We start from the raw sequence: 11,856 nt of genomic DNA, 5'->3' as shown, positions 1-11,856 counted from the left end.
AAAGCTCTACAAGTTCTTACCGCAGTTATTATTCCCAAAAAAGAAACAAACAACTTAGTGTCTTCAGAGTTGGAGGTCCCTGTGTCCTGCGCTCTCATTGGCTCAAACTTATCAATAAGCGCCACCGACCAAGGTCACATATATTTCAACCAGCAATTTCAAGGTTTAAATCACGTAGTATGAAGCAGGCATTAGGAGAAGCTTAGAGAAAGACCTGGAAATGCTCTACTGAAGCTCTGCATGATGAAAATACGGTCCTAATATGGTAACATGTTCCTCAGGCTCTCTCTGTCTTTCTCTCTCTCTCTCTCTCTCTCACGTTCCTTTTTTGCCTTCTACCAATGTCTATAATTGCGTCCCAGGAGCTAGTTGTGGGAGTGAGTTAAAGAAACGCAGAAAGGCAGGAGAGGCGTTGGAAGGATGGACATGGAGGCCCTCAGAGAAAACTCTTAAAACTGGGGTGCATTTTGGCACATGCATGTGATTTTTGTTAATTTTGTTTATTTTGTTAGAAATGTTCATAAAAAGAAACACGCATTTCATGACCTCCTGCTTGGTGAGGACTGCTGGAAAATGCTTTCGCTGGTTCTGGTTGGTTCACCAGGCCTTGCTACTTTCTCAAAAGACACCCCCGATTTAAGCTAAACTTTAACTCAATTCTGGGAGTCAGATAGCGCCAGCTAGAACTGGTTACAAAATCAAGGTGGAAAATCACACCCATGACAATTGAGCCATTTTTTTTTTACAGACATTCTTTCAGTTAGCTGGGACTTTTTCAATTCCCTCACATCCAAGAAGAAGTGGCAGCTTCCGAATTGGCTCTGATCACCTCGCCGTTTTCAGACGGGCGTTTTACTACTTATAGCAAAAGCCTTTCCTTCAGAACAACCACATAAATCATTGAAAGAGAAAAAGAGTCAGTGCGTGTGTGTGTGTGTGTGTGTGTGTGTGTGTGCCATCATGGTGTTCACTCATAAAGCACATTTAATAAGATGCTTGTTTTAAGCCGGAAGCCAGGGAGATTGTCACTTCCCTTGTCGCAATTGGAACGCCGCCTGTGTCTGGATAAAAAGCACCATAATGATGTAACAGCGTAATAAAAAAAATGGAAAAACCTGAAATCGACTGTAGGAGTTGTAAATCGTGCCAAGGATTTCAGCGTGGCATCTCGTAAACATGACCCCCATTTTTCCTCCGTCTTCATCCTTCACTCTCCACCTCATGTCACCCCACTTTCCCTCTCTTTTCAACTCTCTCTACCTCCCCCTCCGTTATATTTTTACCCATGCCGTACCCCCTGGGCTTTGGCAGTTTAACTCGTAAGCGGCAATTAAGCACGGTGCGAGGTGAGGGGGATGCGGCCACTGGCAGAGCCGCTGCTAACCACAGACTCTCAGCTCACGCCCTTCCATCATGGGCTAAGAAGCTAATTTACTCTTAATGATGAGCCTAAAAAAGGCCTCCAGAGGCCACACACACTCACACACACACACACAGCAGGTACTATTACTGAAATGTAAACCCCATGGAATGAGTACGCAAGCAATAAAGAGCATGTCGAACAACCACGTTGTGGTCAGTTCAAGAGATGGGCGGGGCATAGCCATCCAGGTACGTCTGTCCAATCAGGTACAAGGCTGAACGTGTAAAAAGCCAAAGTTTATTGATCCCAAAGGGAAGTTAAGATGGCCCTGGGGTAAACATATTTGAGTTGAGCTCCCAGTTCACCAGTAATGTGAACAATATTGAAAATGCAATTGTCTGTTCTGTCTAATGTTGGATTGATGAAAAATGATGATAAAGCAGCTTAAACTTTTTTTTTTGTACATAAACCCCCAAAGGAGGAAGAGGCCTTTGTTCTCATCACCGAACGCGGTGTTTGAAGCTGCAGGTAGGATGTGGGGTTCTTGTTCACAGCAAGGGTCCCTCTCGCCCTTTTTACTTCCTCAGACTTGCTTACCGCAGCATCTCTGAGGTCACATGGCGCAGTGTCTGTGGTCGTTGATCACACTGAACAGACGAACAGGGTACTTGGCTTTACTTTATTTTTTAACGTAGCTGTCCTATCACAAAACTGAATTGATGTTGTCTGTTATATACAATTCATCTTGCTGCTTTTTTTAATAAGCGTATTTCAACTGTTTTAACAAGACACGTCACACTGATTTATCTTCTTATGAGGCAAAAACCAGTGCAAACTTCCCAGAATCTACGTAGACCAGAAAGAAGGGACTTTTTCTGAAATAGCACCTATTCAATATCATGCGATTTTATAAATATGCTTCTATAGGTCTTTAAACGTCTCATACATGTAGATCTCAGCTGAACAGCAGTGGGTATGCATGTGGGTATCACAGATCCCAGGGAATCAGGGATCACAGGGGATGACAAGTGATCTGTTCAACATGCATTTGACTTCCTTCCATCCATCTGTCTATCTGTAAAGCGCTGGATCCTCTAGGCCCCCGAGCCTGGGTCGCGGTTCCCCCATCCTCCATTCTCAGCTCCGAGAGCCCAGAGGAGCACTGATTTTCAGTTTATCCGTTTCCTCGGCCCAGCCCTCCTGTCTGTGTCACAGTAAAGCAGGGCGGCTCGGAGGGCGGGGTAGGGGTCTGATGAAAATCCGCTCCGCCGCGACAGCATCACCACCCCAGAACAAAAGGGGAGATCACAGAGGGCCAGGGGTTTTTCATTCAGGAGACACTGTCATCAGCCCACCCAGCCAGACACAGACACCCAATATTAATAATGCATGTCCGTCTCTCCCATTTCACTGCTACACGCCAGTCCCAGTTGCTGCATTGACCCTCAAAATCCCGCTGGCCTTGTCGACGGCCGCACCTCCACCTCCCAAAACCAGTCGCCAGCATGTCTGAAACATGAGAGGCCGAGGCTCCATTCCGTTCCCTGTCCAACACGCTCAAGAGGTGGTCCTCAGACCTTCAGAGCTCCGTCTGCTCCCCTGCAGCGCTATCCACTTCGCAGACGGGACAAGTGGGGACGTCGGAATATCGACATGCAATCTGACCCCTCTTGACTGCCCGCCACCTCGTCTCGTCTTCGCCTAACTCTCCAAACTCATTTCCATCACATCAGCCGGAGCTTCTCCCTCGCCCCGCTTCGGCTCTTCCCCGCTAAAAACCTGAAACTTATATCTGCAACTTTCTTCTCCTTTTTCTTTTGTATAATACGTTCGGCTTATCATCGCGTTTCATCATCGGGACGGAACAGCAAGAAGAAGATCCGAAAGGGTTACACTGCCCCCGTCAGGGCAGGACTGGAACTTCAGCACGCACACCACGTGGACGGTAATAGGTTCCAAATGACTTATAGCGTGTTTATTTGTATCATTCGTACCCACGGCTGCCCCGCTCCTTCTCACCCTCTTTCCCTCCCGCGGCTGTTAAAGTTCGTGGCGCCTCACTGGCAATCCGCGGGCGGCGGTTGGCGAGAGTGTGGATGTCGTGTGTGAATGGTTTATTTATTTCTTTATTCCTCCTCCCATGATCCCCCTGCCTGCAGTGACTCCTCGACATTAACACCCGGCCTGTGAGACTCTCCGCTGTCCTCACCTGTCTCTGCGGAGACACAGACGACGTATGCGACCTTGACGACAGCGAAATGTGCTAAAACAGAGCGGATAGGGCGGGAAGAGGATCAGCTTCATCACTCGCCTCCTCTTCAGTGTGTGTGTGTGTGTGTGTGTGTGTGTTGGTCCCAGGATTTCTTGCTGACAGTACATCTGTGATGAAGTGCAGTGTGAAAAAAAAAAAAATGTCACAGCATTGCAGCAGGAGTTGCTGCGGTGTACTGTACGGTGTGTGTGTGTGTGTGTCTGTTCTGAGTATGTCAGCCTTTTGATGTTTAGTTTTGTCTGAAGTGGGCTCCCTTTTAGTGTCTGTGGTCGATTTTGAAATTGTGCACCGCTGAAACGCCCCCGGTCCTGAGGTATGCGACACGCCGTTCCAGCACATTCATTCCTACCCAGAAACCTCTGGCCCCTGCTGTCACAGCTACAGCTGAGCTCCTTTACGTTACAGTCGTGTGAGTGTGGAATAGATGGGAATAGGTTGTACCCGCTCCAGGCAGGGGCTGCCCCGAGTGTCTGTCTGTCTGTGCTCTACTTTTCTGGAGAGAAGGAAAGGTCACGTAGGGCAATAAGTTAGTACTGTGCAATAACTGAGCACTTCCTGCCAGATATGGTTCTAGACTGGGGGCAGAAAGAATAAATATTCATTAGCCGTTGAAAAAGAAGTCTGTTGTATTGCTGGTATGATGGTTTTCCTGCATGTGAAAGAGACGGGATTGTCAGTGTGAAACACTGCAGCGCTGCACACGGTGACACAATGAAATGTGTCTTCTGCTTTTAACCCATCACCCTCGGTGAGCGGTGGGCAGCCATGACAGGCGCCCGGGGTCGCAGTGTGTGAGGACTGTACCTTGCTCAGTGGCACCTTGGTGGATCGGGATTTGAACCGGCGACCTTCTGATTACGGGGCGTGGCACGATCATAAATTTTGGCAGAATAGGCGTGGCATGGTCATCAATTTTGACCTCCACGCATGTGAGGCATAAGATGCTGTTCCCACCTTTGGATTCTTTGCCTTGTCCACACTTTCATAGTGTCACGTTTAAAGCGCCATAATTATTTAAATACTGAACACAGAATGAGGACGAGGTAATGTTTACAACATTGTTAACTTTAGCAAGAAGAGCTAGCTTGCAAATTATGTCAATGTTGACGATTTAAAAGTTCATCATAGACAAATTAAATAAATTGGTTTAGCTTTACCTTTTTCATTTAGTAGTGGGAATGATAATGTGAAATGTCGCATAAACCAGAGTAATCTAAGAAAGTCACATATTTTTCACAGAACACTTAACTTACTGTAACTTATACACATTGGCCACTATTTTGGATGTGGTGCTAAGTGCAGCTGGTGAAATGTGAGGCGACCTCACGATTCACATGAATAAATAGATAAAACAAGGAGATTTGAGTCGCAATCCAAAGGGCTTCTTAAGTAACAAGATGAACAAGGAGGTGAACATGGGAAAAGAAAAATTATTATAATTAATTGTATTTTATTTTATATATATTTTTATATATTTTATTATGTATATATATAATTTTTTTTTTTTTTTTTTTGCAGTTTCCCCTCCTGCATTAATTGAGTAAAACGGGCACTCAAGTGTGACTCTTATGCTTTAAGTGTGCCGTAGTGAAAAGTGTTGTTTCCCTGGTACACCATTCTTCTCCCTAGGTCACAGGAAGACCTTGGCTTTTCTTAAGGCTTTTCCTTTTTCTTTCCATTTTTCTATCCTCCATCATTGGGGCCTTAATGAGAGCTTCCGAGCTCGGAGGAGAGGAGTGTTTTTGTCTGATGGCTGGAGTTCAAGCGTTCGGCCATTAGAATTTACGATGGCCCTCACACGGAGCTCTCCTCGCAGCCTCTTCTGCAAGTTTCTAATTTAATGGCTGAGACATACAGACGGCCTTAGAGGAGAAAACGTACGGGCGGATATCCTCCTCTGTCAATTAATGCGTTCCCTCATGTTCCTAGCCAGCTCAGGGTTCTCACACACTCGTCTTCACACACGCCCACGAACGCATGCATGATTAACCCATGGCCTTATTAGAAGTATGGCTGTAACCATCTTGTAGCTATGTGTCAGAAATCCTGCGGATACAAACGAGTCGCTGAACTTTAATGATTCATTTATTTGATGCGGCGCGGCATGCTTTACATTAAAGTCTAGACCTGTCAAATGCTGGGCTTGCAAGGAACATGAGTGTAGAATGTAGGTGAGCAGGTGGGTTTTCTTCACGTCTTTCTGATCTTTACACTGCTTGTTTTTTTCTCATCTTCAAATGATACGTGCAAGAAATAAAAGTGTGTTAGCAAGGTGTTGAGCACCACAAGCCACCAAAAGAACTTCTTCTTGTCCCAGATCCTCTACTATCTGTTCCTATACAGGAGGGAATATGTTCAGATTTTCTAACAAATGCTGAACAAAATCTGATGGTGAACTTGTGTTGACTCTGACTGCTTGCTGCATCATGTCTACATTGTGATCTGTACCATTTGCTTGATCGGTTTTGCTCATGTTTGCACTTTCCAGTAATATATTGAGGTTCAATGGAAATGGGTTCTGAGAATGTGACGAATTCTTCACAAAATGGATTGGGTAGCTAGTATGGATCATGCACCAACACCCAACATGGCTGGCAGTACTGTTGCATCTATAGAAGCCATATTATATGAGCATTTGATGTTTAAATCGTAAACAAACAAGTGAAGTCTCATCTGTGATCAATTTTCATTTCGATTTAGATCATATTTTTATTCATACTCAACATCCATTATACGATTCTGTATGTGATGCACAAGACATTTTAATAACACAAGTTAATTTATCGCCATCACTAGTATTCAGAACTATGAACAAGTGTGAGGACACAATGTAGTTGTGTTGTAGTGAAGACCGTCCAGACAGAGACCAAGGCATTGCCAAGACTGGATGGTACCAAGAGCAAGACCGAAAACAGACTAGAACAGACATCACGTTACTCAGATCAACTGTAGAGAAAAAAAGGGCATTGCTGTAAAGTGTTATCTGTTATGTTATCTTTTCAATTATATTGTCCACATGTCTCTTATTCAAAATCCCCCAGATTTGTCATAGTTACAAGGCCTGATGGAAAATAACATTCCCAGCAATCCTCTCCTATAACCATTTTATCAGACCTTGTCAAGGGAAAGAGATGGGATGTACCAGAAAGATGTTCATATTATCTTATACCAGGGACATAGGTAAGTTATGATCCCTTGCCTTGAACTGAAGACAATTTAAATACATTTTCTTCTACAGAATTTGGGGCTGTTTAATATAAACTTCAGAAATATTAAATAACTGTTCTAAACGTGTGCACACAGACTGTAGAACAGAAACTTGTGCACACAGGATAATGACTTCAGGGGCTTTATAATAGTGACCTAGCTGCTTGCAAAAAAACTAAATATCTCTCCCTGAACAAATGATGGTACTATGCATGCATACACGATATTCTTTGACAGATTGAGGAGTTATTCCTCACAGTTTGACGACAAGCTGCACATGTAGTTACATTACTTTTCATGGCTCTTTCTCTCCAGATTTTCTCTCGTGAATGCACACATTTTCCCAAACTTGAAATTAAATGATGTTGCACATAATTTGAAAAGTAAAAGTGCAAATATTACAAACATAGTATTTGTACATTTAAGTATTTTGGTTTCATTTTCATTCAGTGGTGCTTCATCATAGGATACATGTCATCACTCTCTATCACTTTGTAGTGAAACCAAACCATACAAACCATTTCACCTGGATGGAATGTACTCTTATGAAAATTAACATAAATACACGTCACTTTCACTGTGTTCACATTCCCAAAATGGTGTCTGATCACTGCATCCTGCAACTTCCACTGTCACTGTCAACCAGAGGAGGCATGAAGCAGTTACAGGAAACTCCATGTTCTGTGTGTATGTGTATGTTGCACTGGGAGAAGCCGTAGCATGCAAACCCCAGGGTAGAAATATACTGTTAACTATATACAGCCGCACTCTGTATCCTGTGTTTTTGTGTCTGCTTTTGTGCACATACTCAAAAATCAATGGAATGCATTACGGATACAGATGCAATACCTGCGTCATTTTATAGGGGCAGTGTTGCCAGATCAGCCTTCAGCAGATGATGATTTTAAGATACAGACATCCATTTTTTTATTTGGTTTGCGGCCTTGACACTGACTCCCAGTGGTAAGGAGAACAAACTACAGATTACTGTGTACGGATACGCATACGTAGCTCACAGCAAGTATATTTCTGGCCTTAGCAAGTCAACGCCGTCACACCTGCTCTCCTCTCTCCGGGCCCATTCATCTCCTTGATTCTTAGACCAGCAGGACATCCATTTCGCTCCTCTTTGCCTGATCCCCACCATACCCCTCCCTTTTGTCTCGCTCCTGTCTTCGCCGAGTTAGTAGGGAATTGATGGCTAATAGCTTGGGGTTCGGCGCCGTCTGTTTGCGCGAGTGCTTAATCACCTCAGACACCCTCGCCATGCAGAGTGAAAGGGAGCGACGCCAATAAACACTCTCTCACACACAAAGCTCTACGTAGGTACCTCCTGACATAGCAGCGACCTCCTGACCCTGCCACCAGCCACCTCTGCACAGGACTTAATGCCCAACAATGTGTGTATGTGTGTGTGTAGACATTGAGCTGAAATTCTAAAGCAAATGTCATTTCCTGTTGCCCGAAGTCTGAAACGTAATTTTCTAAAGACAGCGCTTTCCTGGAGTATGTTTTCAGCATAAAAAAAAAAAAATCATGCCATCCTTGGGGAGGATGGGTCATATAGCCCAGCGAAGAGTGAAGACTGAGCTTTACTCATACGTCAAACTTTCTTCGTTATTTTTCTTCTCATTTCCATAACGACCTGCTATTTGCAGCATGCACTGTTTTCCACAGACTTAATTCTAATTAGAGTGACTAGATGTTACATTTATTTATTAATCTGCCCCACTACTTTGTTTTCAATCATTTTTCCTTCAAAATCAATTTTGAAATGCAGGCTGGAATAAGCCGTGTAGATAAATGCCACCATCTCAGGTTGACTCAGCAGGAACAGCTACGTTTTATAAAAGCAGTACATGAAGTACGAGTAAAAAAACATTTTAGATATTAACAGCCTTTTGCTTACTTTAGGCTCCCGGAGCAGGTTTGAAAAGTAAATTTAAAATCTAAGATGATATATTGTATTAAAATGACACTGTATTTGGAAGAGACATGGCCACAGAGGGGAAATGGTGTGAGTATATTTAACCTCTGCTTGTGCGTGTATATGGACTGTAGGAGTATCAAATGGCAGCAGAGCCCCACCGAGCCCTGTGGGACACACACACACACACACAGCGCACAGTTAGTCCAGCATTTATACTATGTTATGAGGAAAATCAATGTGTCCGACCTTTCCACAACGGAAACACCTGGTGCTACAGTTTGAATGCATTTTACAGCGAGCTGCCTCAACACACCCGCTGTTGGCCATTCTCTGCCGTGCGGACACACACACCATGTAATGCACACACGCTGAACCTCGCACACACTGTAAATGTACCGCGCTGACACATTCTTCAGCGAGGGTACATGCGTGTTTAACTGCAGGATGGCTAATAGGCTGCAGTTTTATATAGAGTCACAGTGCCCTCTAAGGTCTGGCTCCGTTATTGCATCAAAAAAAAAACTTCAGAATGAAGTCAGAATGATGAACTCCCATACCCTCCACACCGCCTAAATTTAAGCATGTGCCACGCTGGGTGATATTATCTGTACCCTTTCCTGCAGATAACCAGCCATGGGTCACTTCGCCTTCAGCCAGTCAGGGCATATCATTATCACATGCCCGGAGAAAGGAAATAAGACCGGCCTTTTGCCTGTTGCCATAGCAGCAACAGCGGACTGATGGGACATGGGTCAGTAGATGCAACTGTTCCTTGATAGACCTTGTTGCATGTGACCATGTGAAGTAACTAAGACACACACATGCGATGTTCAAAAATCTGGGAGGTGTGTGGCAAGTGGCCACTGGGCCTGGGCCTAATGTCACCAAGATACCACTGTTACCGCTACAAACCAGTATAATAGAAATATTTTTAGAGTAACAGTACCTTAGAAAAGTAATCCCATGGCTAGATTTATTAGAAAATTGATGGTCATTCACTGCCATTTTTAAACAGAAGATCCGCCATGATTCCCGTATACATACAAGCATGGTAACTTACACCTTCCATGATGTCTCTCAAGCAACACAAATACAGCATAAAAAAACTACTGGTACTATAAGAATATTATTTACTGTGAATACACAATATACATATTACAGACTACATAATATACATTACTGTTAAAAACAATGGTCTTTGCAGTGCCGCTGACGCAAACTTTTTTTTACTTTAAATCTAGCACCTAGACCATATTCCATATTAACTAGTTCTGTGAGGTTTATAATATAAAAAAAACTCCTGACTGAAATGACTGTATCAAAAAGCGGGAAGTATTCAGTATGTCCAGATAGTGTGAGTGTGTGTGTGTGTGTGTGTGAGAGAGAAAGAGAGAGAGATAGAGAAAGAGAGGAGAAAAGAACAGCCTGTTATCCTGTATTCTGCCTTCATTTTGTTTCAGAGAACTGGACGTCATAATGGCTCCTTAGGGGCGGCTTGTTAGAGGCATAATGGTCTTTTTGTCTCATATCACCGCTGTTCTTCTGCTTGGTTAAGCCCCCTCACGTCTTCCCCACCTCCCGCCCGGCCTCTGTCCAACAGGTAATTGAATTATGCCTCACCCCCTAAAAAAAAAAATAACATAGCAAGGCAGAGGAGAACGAGGACAAGAAAAAAAAAAGACAAGTAAATGAACTGTGTGGTTTTTTTTTTTTGAGGGACTCCTCTGTGCACTGGGGCTGTGAAGAAGTCGTACCCTTAAACGTCCCATCAGGTGTTTCCAACTGCGTTCACACTCAGCGGAACGTCACCACGGCAACCGCATCCTGATTGACGTGATTCTGCATGCTTGTTGAGGGTTAAATATATTTGGGTGACCGACTCTCGACCTTTCGACGGTTCGCTCTGGCGTAGCTGAGTTTGAGTTTAGGAGGACAGCAGAGGGAAGATCTGCTAGCTGTTAACGTGTAGTTTCAAACACCATCAGCGTCACTTCTATCTTGGAAGCATGACTCCAAAAAAGATCTTTTTTTTTTTACAGTGCCACAGATTTTTGTGAGGTGAGACAGATCCTCGGTGCGGGAAAAAAATGGGCAATTAGCCTGTCTTAACCGAATTACAGCTGATGAATTTCTGCGGATGAAATATTCACAAGAAAATGAGCCCAAAAGGGAATGCTTTAATCTGGCTGCCGAGCTGGGAAAGCAGGAAAGCTTGGAGCCAATTCAGGAGAGCGGGGAAGGGGCAACGATCCGTCCCAGAACGTGTCCGCCGTCCCAGATTTAAATGAGACATTTAAAAATGACGAGCGAGCCGTGCGGGCCCTTTGGGGATTAGTGGACGGCGCGCTCCCTCTGTGGCGAACACAAGACATTACATCATGTCATCCTTAAAGGTCACCGGGAAAACCATCGCTAACTGCTCCTCTCGGGGCCGGCATCCATTTTTCTGCCTGGATTTATCTTGTCTGATCTGTCACTTTTAATGGACTTTGGCACTTCATGATCCGATCTATCCAGTATCTGCTGCTGAAGAATGGTCCTGTGGGCAATCTTGGGGGAGGGAGGACACCGGCGCGTTATTTTCTGTTGAGAGAGGAATCTAGTTCAGGGGGGGTGGTGTGCCAGTGTAATGGAGAGCGAAAGATGAGATGGGATTGGATGGGAAGGTGGAGGGGAATTAGGCGATAGCCTGACGGCCGTGATTTTGCTGAGCACTCACCTGCTATTTACATTGCCTGGCTGTCACTTGAGACATTTACATTTCTGTCATTTACCAGGCGCCCTTATCCAGAGCAACTTACAACCAGTACTTACAGGGACAGTCCCTCCCTGGAGACACTCAGGGTTAAGTGTCTTGCTCAGGGACATGATGGTAGTAAGTGGGATTTGAACCTGGGTCTTCTGGTCCATAGGCGAGTGTGTTACCCACTAGGCTCCTACAATCGACAGAATTTGCAAGAAAAAAAAAAAAATTTTATTACTACTGAAGGAGAATTTGTGTAAAGAAAGAAACAGTTAAATTCGCTGACTATGTACTGAGTACATAAATACAAAATAAGAAAAAATTCCCCAAATTCCCCAAAT

This window comes from Denticeps clupeoides, chromosome 18 (assembly GCF_900700375.1).
Source record: "Denticeps clupeoides chromosome 18, fDenClu1.1, whole genome shotgun sequence".
NCBI lineage: Eukaryota > Metazoa > Chordata > Actinopteri > Clupeiformes > Denticipitidae > Denticeps > Denticeps clupeoides.
This window is presented reverse-complemented; position numbering follows the sequence as displayed.